This window comes from Panthera uncia, chromosome E1, assembly GCF_023721935.1.
Source record: "Panthera uncia isolate 11264 chromosome E1, Puncia_PCG_1.0, whole genome shotgun sequence".
Classification (NCBI taxonomy): domain Eukaryota; kingdom Metazoa; phylum Chordata; class Mammalia; order Carnivora; family Felidae; genus Panthera; species Panthera uncia.
In genome coordinates this window covers 57,173,143-57,189,407 of record NC_064814.1, presented here as the reverse complement: position 1 = coordinate 57,189,407, position 16,265 = coordinate 57,173,143, and the positions used below count along the sequence as shown (strand labels likewise).

General features: G+C 42.9%; 1 protein-coding gene across 4 annotated transcripts in view; it reads right to left on the bottom strand.

Annotated features, from left to right (window-relative positions):
• Positions 1-16,265, bottom strand: part of RABEP1 (rabaptin, RAB GTPase binding effector protein 1) — a 102,546-nt gene that overhangs the window by 39,122 nt on the left and 47,159 nt on the right. The gene's annotated exons all lie outside the window — the stretch shown is intronic.

Here is a 16,265-nt window from a genome sequence, read left to right as displayed (position 1 = left end):
AGGGGAGAGGAGGGGAGAGGAGGGGAGAGGAGGGGAGAGGAGGGGAGGGGAGGGGAGGCCTCCGGTTAGGGAAGGGGCCGCACTGGCACTTGGCAGGCTGACAGCCCAAGGAACAAATACAGCGTCCCCTTTATAATGCTAACAGTCTAACGAAGGAGTTAAACATTAAATTCAATGTTAGGTAACTTAGAAAACCAATTATTTTAATAAAGCTAAGACTCAGGGTGTGCAGGGCATCACAAGTCCATTCCTTACTCATTATCCAACCAGCCAGTGATGAAGGCCATAGTTTTAAAGCTAAATTTAGACTCTTTCACTCACTGGCTAATCAACTTATTTAACCTCTCTGGCCTCAGTTTCCACATCTACAAGACGGGGATAAAAACACCCATGTTAGAAGGTGGTCTTAGTGATAAACAATTTACTGAAAATGCTTGGGAGTACAATACTTGCACAAGGTGAACATTTGAGAAACGGTTAACACGGGAGAAAAGAAAGCCGGACCACACCGCAAGCTACAAGATCAAGATCAAGGATTTTTAAAAGTCAGGATTAATTTTCTCCTCATCCCTTTGCCACCTCCTCAATATCGAGCTGACACGGTGAGCCAACTACAGACGTAAGCCTATGTAAGCCCGGGGTTTGGCCGAATGGCCCTTCAGACGAGGCGACCACCCCACCCCCGCCAGCGTTCAGGGCCGTGTCTGCTCCCTACACACTTACCAACAGTCACTATCTTCCACTGTCCCTAATGTTGCCAACACCATGGGGACGAAAACGGTGACAGCTGTCATCTGTATTTCTCTACCAGTAGTGAGGCTGAGTCTCTTCATTACATTGATTAATGTCTGTGTTTCTTCCCTGGTGATACCCTTTCCCTGTGCTCATGAACAGTCTTTCCTCTGATTGGGAACGGTATTCTACATACAGTGAATATCAGTCCTTTTCCTCCAAAGCTTTTCCAGCCTCGGTGCTCTTGGTCGCTTAACTTTTCCGTATCTTTTGCCATACAGAAGTTAGGAGACATTTATGCAGAAGAACCCTTCACCTCTATGCAAAGTCGTCAATTCCCTTTAGAGAACACGGTAACTGAGCTGACAGCCAGCAAAACAATCTGACTTAGGCTCTAACTCGATTACCAGCGGCCATGGGATCTAAGGAATCACCCAGCCCTCGAGCCAGATCAGCAGCAACGCTTCTCTGCCTGACTGTCTAAGTACTTGAAAAAATCAGATAGGTAAAACTAAGGCACTTTCACTATCAAACACACACAGGAATTAACAGCTTGGTAGTCCAAGTAACGGGGGAAACACCAGACACCCTGATCGTAACTGAAGCCATTTAAGAAACCTTTATTCGCTCAGCCTCAGTTTTCCGCTGCTTGTCACTATTAAAATATCCCAAAACACCAGCCACAGAAAACTTACAAGAACATTAATTACAGAAAGTAATTATCTGAAGTGTCCAGAAGGCAAGCCAGACCCCTGGGACACAGTGGTAGGTGTGTGGGAATGATCTAGAGACAAAACACACAAAGCCACAAAAGGGGTGTTCTGGATATAAGAATGTTTTCGTAAAATGTGAAATAAAAGAAAAACCATGATCTCGGAATACTCTGTTCGTTTCTGAGAACCACAGTTCCGTCAAGGCTCAAGTCCACGTGCTCTCCCCTCCTCCGCTGATTCTCCCTGATAATGTTTTGTTTCTTGGAAATCGCCCAGAGCTGCATACACTGTTGCGTGATCACTACGGACACAAAAACTGCAAATACCAAACCTAAAGACTAATCTGTGGCATGTTTCCACAGAGTTAAGAGCAGCACAGAGAGCCTGAAGGAAGATTCGGCCAAATGTTGCTCCTGACTGACTTTACGTATTTACCTAAGTCTGTATTATATGCTATGTATTACACATATATATACACACGCACGCACGCACACACACACGTACACACACACACACACACACCTTTAAATGAGAAAACAAACAGAAGTTAGAAGTTAGAAAAACCTACACTTTCTGTACCAAAACATTTCAAATCTATCTGCCAGTAGCACAAGTTATTATTAAAGAATAGTTACTGGGGTGCCTGGGTGGCTCAGTCGATTAAGCATCCGACTTGGGCTCAGGTCACAGTCCCGTGGTCCGTGAGTTCAAGCCCCGCATCAGGCTCTGTGCCGACAGCTCAGAGCCCGGAGCCCGCTTCTGATTCTGTGTCTCCCTCTCTCTCTGCCCCTCCCCTGCTCATGCTCTGTCTCTCTCTCATAAATAAATAAACATTAAAATTTTTAAAAATAATAATAAAGAGCAGTTATTACCCATTCTGGCTTTGTAGATGTAATTATAAAGATTTCCAAACGCATTCGGAAGGTGAGAATACAGTACAATGTTTCACATGCCTATCACCAAGATTCATCAATTACCAAGACTTTGCCACATTTATTTCAACTACCCTTTTTCTTTGAAGTATTTTAAAAATGAGTCCCAGAAACAATATTACATCACCTAACACACTACACATGCCTCTCTAAAAACAAGAATATCTTCTTACACAAACACGGTGTCACTGTCACACCTAACAAAGTTAACAACTGTTTGATATAATCTAATACCTGGTCTGTAGTAAAACTACTCCAGTTGCCAAAAAAATGTCTTTTTGAAGTCTGTATGAATTAGGATCCAAACAAGACACTTCATTTGGATATACTGACACTTTATACAACATTTCAAACATGAAGACAAATATAGAGAATTACATAATGGACACCTATCACCTAGCTTCATCTTTTTTTTTCTAGATTTTATTTTTAAGTAAGATCTGTACCCAACATGGGACTTGAACTCACAACCCTGAGAACAAGAGTCTCATGCTCCATGGCCTGAGCTGGCCAGGCGTCCAGGCTTCATCAATTATTAATATTACTGCTACGTGTGTTTCAACCTCTTTTCAACTTCAAGAAGTAAAACATTACAGGGGCGCCTGGGTGGCTCAGTCGGTTGAGCGTCCGGCTTCGGCTCAGGTCATGATCTCACGGTCTGTGAGTTCGAGCCCCGCGTCCGGCTCTGTGCTGACAGCTCGGAGCCTGGAGCCTGCTTCCGATTCTGTGTCTCCCTCTCTGTCTGCCCCTCCCCTGCTCATGCTCTGTTCCTGTCTCAAAAAAAAAAAAAAAAAAAAAAAGAAGTAAAACATTACAAACACCCTACTTCCCTCAGAAGTAACAACTATCAGGAATTTGGAGGAATCATTACCATGCGTATTTTACACCCTTGCTCTGCTACAGGTTTTCAAACCCCAGTGCTCTCATAGAGTCGTATTCCTCTTTAATTACCTCGATCTCTTAACATCGTTTCGTTCCTGAGATTGTTCACGCACGTGACTGCTTCGATCATTCGCTGCCATATGACAGTCTGGCGTATCAGCTGTTACGGCCGTGGACATTCAGGTGTGGGGTAGGCATCTGCCTATTCTACTCGCATGTTCCCATCGTTCTAAGCCCACTGTTCTGGGCTCTTCCCAAATTTATAATGCTATGTCAAATATCAAATTTCCATACATTGAGAACTTCTATAAAAATTATGGAACTTCTAGAAAAATGCCCCGTTCTCATGCCAATACCATGCTGTCTAAACACAGCAGTATTCATACTATTTTGTCTACTCTCGTACACATCGTAAAGTTTCCCATAATAAACAGCTTAATAAAAACACTGTAGGTGGTGCCTGGGTGGCTCAATTGGTTAAGTGTCCCACTTCTGCTCAGGTCATGATCTCACAGTTTGTGGGTCGAACCCTGTGTCGGGCTCTCTGCTGTCAGTGCAGAGCCCACATCAGATCCTCTGTGCCTCCCACACTCACGCACATATTCTCTCTTGAAACATTAAAAAAAAATTTTAATTGAAAAAAAAAAAACCACTATAAGGGATGCTGAGTGGCTCAGTTGGTTAAGTGTTCAACTTGAGCTCAGGTCACGATCTCGTGGTCTGTGGGTTCCAGCCCCGCGTCGGGCTCTGTGCTGACAGCTCAGAGCCTGGAGCCCGCTTCGGATTCCGTGTCCCCCTCTCTGCCCCTCCCCCCGCTCGCGCTCTATCTCGAAAATAAACAAACGTTAAAAAAAAAAAAAAAAAAGAATGTTAAAAAACCCCACTGTAATAGTTTTGAATGAAGTGGGGACACTTCCCCTACCAGACGTAAGTTATTATCACAAGCCTCACGCACCCGCCGCCCAGCTCCAACACTCATAAACCCGCGGGCAATCTCGTCCCTCCATCCACTTCCATTACACAACACACTGTCTTGAGACAAGTCTCAGACATTTTTTTAAACTAATAAACTTTATTTTTTGGAGCAAGTTAGGTTCACAGCAAAACTGAGCAGAAAGTAGAGTTCCCAGTCCCCCCTCCGCACGCGAGCTCCCCTCACCCGCAGCAGGGCGCCCGACTTGTAACCGCAGAGCCCACGGGGACACGCTGTTATCAAAGCCCGCGGTCTCCATCAGGACGCTGTATCCAGCCCTGTGGGCGCACACGACGGTTCCGCTGCCTCGACGCCCCCTCTGCCTGTCCGTTCCTCCTTCCCTCCTGACCCTGGCAGCCACCACCGTGTCCACTCTTTGCCTCGTCCGGGATGTCACACGGAACCATACACCCATCGTCTTTTCGGGGTAGGCGAATAATATTCCACCGCCTGGGCGTACCAGTTTACCTGCTCGGCTCCCAAGTTCTGGCAATTATTAATCAGGTTGCTGCACACATGGACGTGCGGGTTCTCGCGTGAACCCGGGTTTTCATTCGGGGATGTACCGAGGAGAAAAACCGGTGAACCCCGTTAGTTAAAAGTATGTTCGGTTCCGTAAAAAACGGCCAAAGTACCTTCCGAAGCGACTGCACCATTTTGTATGCCCGCCAGCAATGAGTGAGAGTTCCAGCTGCCCTACATCAGCGGCAGCATTTGGTGGGGTGTCTCAGATGTCAGCCACCATAACACACGCGGAGTGACAGCTCACTGCTTTACTATGTTCACAAGCTCACACAACCGTCACCACAACCAGTTTCGGAACATTTTGATCCTCCCAGAAAGAAAGCCAGTGCTCTTGATCACCCCCTCCCCCCGACTCCCCGGGGCCACCAGTATCGGGGAACCACTCACCTGCTTTCTATTCCGATCGATCACGTGCTACCCCGGACATTTCGTACAACTGTCCTCATACGATGAGTGATCCTTTGACTGGACTCTTAGCACAAAGCTTTGAAAGTTCATGTTACAATGAGTGCCAGTATTCGATGTATTTTCATGGAGAAATGAAATATTCATTCATCAGCTGACATCTGGGTTGTTCCCCACTTTCTGGCAATTAGGAATCATACCGCCGTGGCTATGTATATGCAGATGTACACAGCACATGCTTTATCATTCTCTTGTGTATATACCGAAGAGTGAAATTCTGGGTCAAACAGTAATTCTATGTTTAACCATTTGAAGCACTGAAAGACTATGTTCCAAGCCCCTGGACATTTAACACTCCTGCCAGGAGTGCACGAGGGTGCTTACTTCTCCGTATCCTTGCCAATACCTGTCATCGACTGACTTTGTGATAAAGGGCTCCTAGTGGGTGTCAAGGGGCATCTCATTATAATTTTGATTTGTGTTTCTCTGATACCTAACACCATTGAACATCTTATCATGTGCTTTCTGGCCATTTGAGTATCTTCTTTGGAAAAATGCCTATTCAGATCTGTTGACCATTTTTCATTGTCTTTGTATCATGGAGTCATAAGGGTTCTTGATACATATAGATAAAAGTCCCTTATCTGATACGCCATTTGCAAAAATTCCTCCCATTCAGTGGGCTTTTTATTTTTGTGACAGTGTCTCTGGAAGCACGAAAGCTTTTGAAATCTGATGAAGTCCAATCTACTTCATTGGTTGCTTCTGCTCCTAATGTCCTAAGATATTACTGCCTAATTTCAAAGTTGCAAAGATTTATCCTTATGTTTTCTTCTTTTTTAAAAATGTTCGAGAGAGAGAGAGAGTACAAGCACGGGAGGGACAGAGAGAGGGGGAGAGCGAGAATCTCAAGCAAGTTCTGCAGTGTCAGCACATAACCCAACTTGGGGCTCGATCTCACGAACCATGAGATCATGACCTGAGCTGCAATCAAGAGCCAGATGCCTAATCAACTGGGCCACCCAGGCGCCTCTATCCCTAGGTTTTCTTCTAAGAGTTTTATAGTATATCTTGACACAGTCCAAGTGAATTTGTTAGAGTCCAATATCATTCTTTTACATGTGGATATCCAGATGTCTCAGAGCAATTAATTGAAAAGATGGTTCTTTCTCGGTAGAATTGTTTTGGCATCTTGTAGAAAATCACTTGATCGCATATATATCTGAGGCTTATTTCGGGATTCTCGACTCCATCCCATGGAACTACTAGAATTATGCCAGCACCACCTGTCTTGATTACTGTTGCTTTGTAGTAAGTTCTGAGATCAGGGTATGTGAGTCCTCCCAACTTTGTGCTTGTTTTCCAAGAAGGCTTTGGCTATTCTGGATCCCTAACATTTTCATATAAATTTTAGGATCATCTTGTCCACTTCTACAAACTACGCAACCAAGATAAAGACACTGCATTAAATGTGTAGGTCAATCAGGAGAATACTGCCAGTATTAAGTCTTCTGACATATGAACATAGGATATTTTTCAATTATTTAGATCATTTCAAATGTTTTCAACACCATTTTTAAAGTTTTCAAAGTACAAGCTTTACACTTGTTAAATTTTTCTTCCAAAATATATCATTAATTTTGATGCTACTGTAAATGGAATTGTTTCCTTACTTCCATTTTCAGATTCTTCATTGCAAGGGTATAACTGGTTTCAACCCCGGTCAATTACTCTTTGACAAAGCAAGAAAGAATATCCAAGAGGAAAAAGAAAATGTCTCTTCAACAAATAGTGTTGGGAAAACTGAACAGCGACATGCAAAAGAATGAAACTGGACCACTTTCTTACACGCACTTTCTTACACACAAAAATAAATTCAACATGGATCAAAGACCTAAATGTAAGACCTGAAACCATAAAAATACTAGAGGAGAGCACAGACAGTAATTTCTTTGACGTTGGCCATATCAACTCCTTTCTAGACATGTTTCCTGAGGTAAGAGAAAGAAAACAAAAATAAACTACTGAGACTTCATCAAGATAAAAGGCTTCTGCACAGAAAAAAATAGTGTAAAAACAGGGTGGGGGACAAAACATAAGAGACTCTTAAATATGAAGCACAAACAGAGGGTTACTGGAGGGGTTGTGGGAGGAGGGATGGGCTAAATGGGAGAGGGGCATTAGGGAATCTACCCCTGAAATCACTGTTGCACTAGATGCTAACTTGGATGTAAATTTAAAAAAAAAATTTTTTAATTAAAGAACCAAATGGAAATGAAAAAAATAAAATAAATTAAAATGAAATAAAGCTTTTGCACAGAGACAAGGATCTATAAAATTTAAAAGACAACCAACAGAATGGGAGAAGATATTTGCAAATGACATATCTGATAAAGGGTTAGTATCCAAAATACATGAAGAACTTATAAAATTCAACACCCAAAACACAAATCATCCAATTAAAAAATGGGCAGAAGAGGGGCACCTGGGTGGATCAGTTGGTTAAACATAGAACTTCGGCTCAGGTCATGATCTCACAGTTTGTGAGTTCGAGCCCCACGTCGGGATCTCATGCTGACAGCTCAGAGCCTGGAGCCTGCTTCAGATTCTGTATCTCCTTCTCTCTCTGCCCTTCCCCCACTCGTGCTCTGTCTCTCCCTGTCTCTCAAAAATAAATGTAAAAAACAATTTTTTTTTTAAATCGGCAGAAGACAGGACTAGACATTTTTCCAAAGACATCCAGATGGCCAATAGACCTATGAAAAGATGCTCAACATCACTGATCATCGGGGAAATCTAAAACAAAACTACAATGAGACGTATCACTTCACACCTGTCAGAACGGCCAAAATAAAAAACACAACAACAGGTATTGGCAAGGACGTGGAGAAAAGGAATCCTCTTGCACTGTTGGTGGGAATGCAAACTGGTACAGCCACTCGGGAAAAATTAAAAATAGAACTACCCTGGGACGCCTGGGTGTCTCAGTTGGTTAAGTGTCTGAGTTTGCCTCAAGTCATGATCTTGCGGCTCGTGGGTTCAAGCCCCACGTTGGGCTCTGTGCTGACAGCTCAGAGCCTGGAGCCTGGTTCGCATTCTGTGTATCTCTCTGCCCCTCCCCGTTCATGTTCTCTCAAAAAAATAGATAAAAAACATTACAGATTTTTAAAAAGAAAATAGAACTACAATCCAGCAATTGCACTACCAGGTATTTACCCAAATAATACAAAAATACTAATTCCAGGGGATACATGCACACTGATGTCTAGAGCAGCAGCACCCACAGTAGCCAGGTAATGGGAACAGCCCATGTGTCCATCGACTGATTACTGGGTAAAGAAGATGTGCTGTGCGCGCGCGCGCGCACACACACACACACACACACACACACACACACACACTGGAATATTACTCAGGCATAAAAAGAATAAATCTTGCCATTTCATTTGCAAAGACAGCATGGAGCTAGAGAGTATCACGCTAAGTGAAATAAGTCAGAGAAAGACAAATACGTTATCTCACTTATAAGTGGAATTTAAGAAACAAAAGAGCAAAGGGAGTAAAAAAGGCAAACAAAGAAAGAGACTCAACTATAGAGAACTGATGATCCCGGGCGGGGGGGGGGGGGGGGCCGGGTATGAGTGAAACAGGTGATGGGGATTAGGGGTGCGCTTGTGATGAGCACTGGGTGATGCACGGAACTGTCGTACACGATACTGTGTATCTGAAACTAATGTTATACTGTATGTTAACTAACCGGAATTTAAATACTTAGGAAAAAGAAATACGACTGGTTTTTGTTTTCTTTTGTATCCTACAACACTGTTTACCTCATACGATAGTTCAAATCGTTTTTCAGTGGATTCCCTTCAATTTTCTATTTAAAAATCATCTGACAGCAGAATATAGCTTTACTTCTTTTCCGAGGTCAAACTTATACAACTTTAATACCAAAGAAATATAGAAATGTTACTCCTCGATGGCTCTCTTATCCCATATCTATGCGGTTATTAATATGCTGTCGTCTAGATACGCTACAAACACAATGATACGTTGCTGTAACTGTTGCTTCACATAATTTTCTTTTTAAAGAAGTTATGAGAAGAAAGGAGACCACGTGTGTATTGACAGCTTGGCTTTCTTCACTTGGTCCTTAGGATTAGAATTACCATCTGGTGTCACTTCCTTGGTCCGATGTAGCGTTCCTTCCACTCACTCCCTCTGTGCTGACATTGGCAAACGTACTACATTCCCATGTTACAGGGCCCATAAAACAGTAATACACATATTGGCTTATACAACTGCTTTCCAAAATCCATTAAGTAATACTTACATTCTGTTGTGATTACACAATTATCCTTACCAAGGACTTTATTTTTTTCCCCACGTAAATTCAAATTACTGTCTGGAATCACTTGCTTTCCTTTAAGTATTTCTCATAAAACAGTCTTCTAGGAAAAAATACTCTCAGTTTTTGTCTCTCTGAGATAATGTATTTCACCATCTTCTTTGAAAGATACTTTTGCTGGATATAGGATTCTTGGTCAAGTTTTGTTTTGTTTTTTTTTCCTTTGAGCATGTAAAATGTCATCCCACTGCCTTCTGGCCTCCGTTGTTTCTGATGAGAAGTCATCAGTTTGTGTCACTGAAGCGCTCCTGTTGATGACAAGTTGTCTTTCTCTGGCTCCTTTTAGGATTTTCTCCTCCTGCTCTCCGCGTTTCGACATCTTTACTATGATGTGTCTGTGGCTGTGTGTGGATATCCTCGCACGTATCCTGTATCCTACTTTGAGTTCCAGGAGCTCCTTAGGCAGGGAGACTACCGTTTGTCATCAAAATGGGGACTTTTCAGCCGTTCTCTCTCTTCAAATATTTCTCTTTCCCTCTCATCTCTACTTCTGGCCCTCCCGTGACACATCTGTTGGCAAACTTAATGATGTCCCACGTTTCTGTTAGGCTCTGTTCACTTCTCTATTTTCTTTCTGTTCTCCAAACTGGATAATCTTCAGGGACCTATCTTCAAGTTTATTCATTCTTTTTTTCTGCCAGTTCGAATCTACTGCTGAGTTCCTGCATAAGTTTTTTTAGTTGTTTATTTCTTTTAGTTACTATACTTTTCAACTTCAGAATTTCCACTTGGTTGTTACCATTTCTTTACTGGCATTCTCTATTTGATGAGACACTGTCACACACTTCACTTCACTAAGCACTGTTCTCTTTAAACACGCGTGTGACTACCCTGAAGTCTTCATCGAATCTGTACCTGGTCACGCGACAGCCACTGCGTGTTTTCCTCTGCACGGATCACACCTGCCGGTTTATGTCCCGATTTTTTTGTCGTTGAAAGTGACTTTTTTTGATTTTTGGACAATATACTGCAGCAACTCTAACCCACTCTCTCACCAGCTTCTTTTCATCCGCCACTCGGTAGCTGACCGGATTTTAGTAAAAGCTGGGCTCTCCTCCCTGACTCGCGCAGCGTGAAGCCGCCACCGTTCCTCCTCTGGAGGTAGGCCTTGGGCCCGTGCGGAATCACTCTGGAATGACCGAGGTCTTTGCCGGGCTCCCCTGCCACCGTCTCTTTACCTGACCGCATCCCCCAAACTGCACTTACTTGCTGGAACTGTTCCAAGCGACAAACCCGCTTTAGGACACGGGGCGGCGGGGATCCAGTGGTCGCCCCTGTCTGCCATCACGGCACCTCCGCCCAGCCCCCCACAGCCAAGGAGGGGCTTCTACCCTAGAGCGGAGGCCGGGCGAGCTCTCAGCCACACTCCCCTGCATCCTCGCCTCTACAACAGGTAGCTGGGTGGGACGGGGAGGGGGGTTCCAGTCCTCAACCGTGAGCCGGGGGGAGAGCGAGACCTGTGTTCTCAGCATCACGTACCTGGGGTGCAGTTTCCGTGATACCAGCCTGGGCGGGGAGGGAAAGCAGTGGCTCGAATGCCACAGACTCTTTCCACCAAGACTCAGTGGGTTTTCTTGAAGAAATGTTTCTTTTGCTGTAGAACCACTTCTAGAAACTTTTAAAAAGCTTTACTTACTTAAGTAATCTCCACACACCACGTGGGGCTCACACTCGCGACCCCGAGATCTAAGAGTTGTGTGCTCTTCTAGATGAGCCAGCCTGGCACCTCTCCACCTCCAGACACTTTAAAGGGTTGTTTTTTATAAACAATAATTTTCACCAGTTTTGCTGGGGAAAGGGTCTGCGGTTCGTGTTAACAGAGAAGTGGAGCTCTCAAACTTATCATTTAGCATAAATACTTGAGCACGTACCGCTAAAAGGACCTTTGAAAAAACACACACACGTGGCATCAGGGCACCTGGGGGGCTCAGCCGGTTAAGTGTCGGACTCTTGATTTCGGCTCATGCCATCATCTCGTGGTTCGTGAGCTCGAGCCCCACGTCAGGCTCTTGCGTTGACAGCACGGAGCCTGCTTCGGATCCTCTGTCTCCCTCTCTCTCTGCCTTGCCCCAGCTCACACATGTGCCCGCTCGTGCCCTCTCTCAAAAATAAACACTAACAAAAATTGAAAACCATAAATTTACCACCTTAACCACTTCAAAGTGTATACTTCAGTGGTGTTAAAAGTTATTCACACTGCCGTACAACAAATCTCCACAACTCTTCACCTTAAACAACAGCAAGTACACCCATGAAAAACTCCCCCTCCTCCAAGCCCTTGGCAATCACATTCTACTTTGTTTCTGGAAGCTTAACTATTCTAGATACCTCATGTAAGTGGAATCACACATCATTTGTCTTTGGCTGGCTAATTTCACTTTGTAAGGATCATCTTCACAGCTGAAAAAAATTTGACGATGCCCAAATAAACATCCAATCAGTGTTGAAAGTCCGGTTGTCTACAAAGTTTTTTTCAGTAGTTCAGGCCTTTGAGTCAAAATCCAAATGAGGTCCATACGCTGGTTAGTTAATGTGCATTTTAAGTCTCTTCTGATCGATGGGTTTCCCTTGCATCTCTCTCTTCCTTGCAATTATTTACAGAGTAAACCAGGTGGGCCTCGGAGCCTCTCACAGTCTGGGTACCACTAACTGCATACCTATGACGTAGTTGAACTACGCTCCTTGGTTCATCGTATTTCCTACAAATCGGCGGGGGCGGGTTCAGTGCAGTAGGGCACCATCCTCTTGGCCCTATCCTTCCTTGCACAATCGAAGACAGTTTAGAAGATCCGTAAGGGAAAAAACAGAGACCTTGGCTGGAATTGCTCTGAATGTACAGACGGGAAGTTTGCTTCTTTACAACACGGAGTCTCTCCACCCACGGACACGGTATCACATTCCATTTACTCAGGCTTTCTTTCACGGACTTCCACAGTTTCCTAACTCTCCTCTATAAAGCTTTTACACAACGTTGGTTAGACACATCCCCAAGGGGCTGAACATTCTGATTTTGTTGTCTGCCTTTTATTTTCTTCAGGATTTTTCTTCTACTGCTTCCCTAGTTACTGGTAAAGAGAAACATCCCTGATTATTCTATACTGATCTTCATCCCGACGGTGTTGTAACTAACAGGTCTGACAGTGTGGATTCTCTTGGTTCCTCTATGTCAATAACCATGGATGGACTCCACAGGGAGACAAAACTATCCTTAACTTTCAAAATTTTGTAACTCATTTGTTTTCATTTTATTGCGTTGGCGAGAAGGACCTCTAGTATAAAAATGAAGGATTGACAAGAGGCTTATCTCATTTCACTATTAAGTATGATATATGCTACTGGTTTCTAAGAAAAACTTTTTCATAGGCTAAGGCAGGCCCCCACCATCCCAGTTTGCTAGGAACTAGTGTGAACTCATTACTAAAGCATGTTAAATTTACTGAATGTCCTTTTGGTTTTTCTTAATTTGTTAATGTAATGAGTTGCACCAACACATGTTCTAATGTCAATCTATCCTTGCATTGCTGCTACGCAACGTCACAGTGCAGTATTTCTAAATATTCTACTGACGTCAACATTATTTAGGATTTTAAACTCTACGGTCATAAACGAGACTGGTTTATCTATATTCTAGTATTAGTGTTTCTTGTTTAGGTATTAAAGTTATACTAATCCCACAAAATGAAATGGATGGCTTTTTCTTTCTGACACAGCAAATAAAAGGAATAAATTTTCCTTGTAAATTTAACAAGATTTGTCTATGTCTGTGGCATCTTTTATATATAAGAATTGCTTATTGTTTTTTTAACGTTTGTTTAGTTTCCAGAGAGACAGAGCACTTGTGGGGGAGGGGCAGAGAGAGAGAGGGAGACACAGAATCCGAAGCAGGCTCCAGGCTCCAAGATGTCAGCACGAGATCCCAATGTGGGGCTCGAACTCACAAACTGTGAGATCATGACCTGAGCCAATGTCACACACTTATCCAACTGAGCCACCCAGACGCCCTTTATTAACTGTTTCTCTTATGGTTATGGTTTATTCAGGTTTTCTAGTTGAAGTAATTTGGGGAATTCATATTTCCTAGGATATTATTCATTTCAACTAAACATCCAAAATTTCTGGCACAGACACATACACAGTACTGTATCAGTAATTGTCTCATTTTCTTAGTTTTTTCCAAAAAATGTGCTTTTGATTTTATTGAGCTTAACTGTTAACTTTGCTTTCCATTTAATTAATTGCTATTACTATTTTTTTCTTCTTTGTGTTTACTCTTTTTCTAGCTTCTGGAGTTGAACACATGGATAATTTATTCTCAACTTCTCACCTTTTTAATTTTTTTAAGTTTATTTTGAAACAGAGAGAAACAGAGCACTCACGTTGAGTGGGGGAGGGGGAGGAAGAGAGCGAGAGAATGAATGAATGAATGAGTGAATGAATGAATGAATTCCAAGCAGGCTCATGTGTAGAGATCTGACACAACTGTCAGATCACGACCTGAGTTGAAACAAGAGCTGGACACTCAACCAACTGAGCCACCCAGGTGCCCCCTCATGTCTTTTAATAATATAATTTTAATAGATGCTTTTAAAATTAAAAGCTTATTCTCCAAGTCTTGTTTTAGCTGCTTCCCAAGTATCTTTACCGTATTCTCGGATTTTGCGATCTCCATTGTGATATTCTTTAACTCAAGAACAGGAACGCACTGAACTCTTAGTTTCCTAACTTTTAAATAACATTTACATGGTTGTTTAAAATCTTTCCAACAGTGTTCGGTAAGAAAACGAAGTAGCTTGATTTTTAAAAAAAATTTTTTTTAATGTTTTATTTATTTTTGAGACACAGAGAGACAGAGCATGAGCGGGGGAGGGGCAGAGAGAGAGGGAGACACAGAATCCGAAGCAGGCTCCAGGCTCCGAGCTGTCAACACAGAGCCCGACGCGGGGCTCGATCCCATGGACCACGAGATCATGACCTGAGCCAAAGTCGGACGCTCAACCGACTGAACCACCCAGGCGCCCGATTTTTTTAATATGTTGAATCTCTGAGATATATGCATGTAGATAATTTTTTAAGTGTTCCTTATTAATATTGAAAAAATGAACTTTTTTGGTTCCTTGGGTACAGAATTCCTAGGTCAAGTCTTTTAAAATTCTGTTGCTCAGGGGCGCCTGGGTGGCTCAGTCGGTTAAGCGTCCGACTTCGGCTCGGGTCACGACCTTTGAGAGTTCAAGCCCCGCGTTGGGCTCTGTGCTGATAGCTCAGAGCCTGGAGCCTGCTTCAGATTCTCTCTCTCTCTCTCTCTCTCTCTCTCTCTGTCTCTCTCTCTCTCTCTGCTCCTCCCTCACTTACACTGTCTCTCTCTCAAAAATAAACATTAAAAAAACATTCTGTTGCTCAAAGCTATTATATTTTTTAATTTTTTTTGAAAGTTTATTTATTGTAAGAGAGCACATGCATGTAAGCAGGGGGAGGGGCACAGAGAGAATCCCAAACAGGTTCTGTGCTGTCAGCACGGAGCCCGATGCAGGGCTCAAACCCACCAACCCTAAGATCCTGAGCCAAACCAAGAGTCAGATGTTTAACCAACTGGGCCCCCAGGCGCCCCCAAAGCTACGATCTCTCTACCTGCTGCTGCTGGAGCCAGCAATCGCTACAATGCTAAGCATACCCTCCGTGTGCACTCATCAGTTTCTTCTTTGAACTCCCATCACCTTCTGTTTACATGACAAGGCCTGGCGATTTTGTTAGGTGCACACGACTTCATGACTGTTGTCTTCTCTAGGTAGACCGCTGCTTTCATTATGAGACAGTCTTCTATATCCTTTCAATACCTCTTGCCTTAAGCCCCAATCCTGTTACTGTCTCATTTTTTTTTCTACTTTCTTCCTTTAAAGCATAACATGAGCTACGAAGTTTTTTTTGGTTTTTGGGTTTTTTTTACAGCCGGACTTCTCAGTTTCTCTATCGGGATCGTGTCTTCCGTCCTGCCTGCTCCGTTTACTCCTGTGTTTGCAAATGTTCTCTTTACTCGCTCTTCTGGTGATTTGTGTGGGTGATAAATGCTCTTAGTTCTTATATGCCCGAAATACCTGTATCGCTCTCATTCTTGAATAATTTAGCTACATTTTAGGTTGAAATTTTAGGTTGAAAATGACTTTTCTCTGCACTTTAAGGATCTTATTTCATTGTCCCCTGGCATCTATTTTGCTTATGTGGTACCTCCCAACAACACAACTATTTCTTCTGTCAGCTTTCAATATTTTCTTTTCATTTGCATGTAGATAGTTTAAGATATGTCAAAATATGAATTTATAATTTTTTGCCTACTTGGTACTCAGTATTTATGTTGAGGACTTACTTTTTCAAATTAATCCCTGAAAACTCTATTATTATCTCCTCAAATATTCTACCCTCCATCTCTTCCGCTTCAACTCTTTTCAGAAATGTGTTAGAGGCTCACTTTATCCTCTATGTCAACTGCTCTTCGATGCTCCGGCCTCTGTCTCACTGAGAGGGAGAACTGCCAAATACTGTTTCCTAATTTACTGAACTAAAATCTCTGTGCCTTACCTACAATTTAAACCATCTATTTACCTTGTTTCAAGTTGTGTGTTGTTTCCAAGATTCCTAATGGCTTTTAATTTTCTTTAAGACACTCTAGTTTTATTTCCACATCTAGAATCAAGCTTATGACA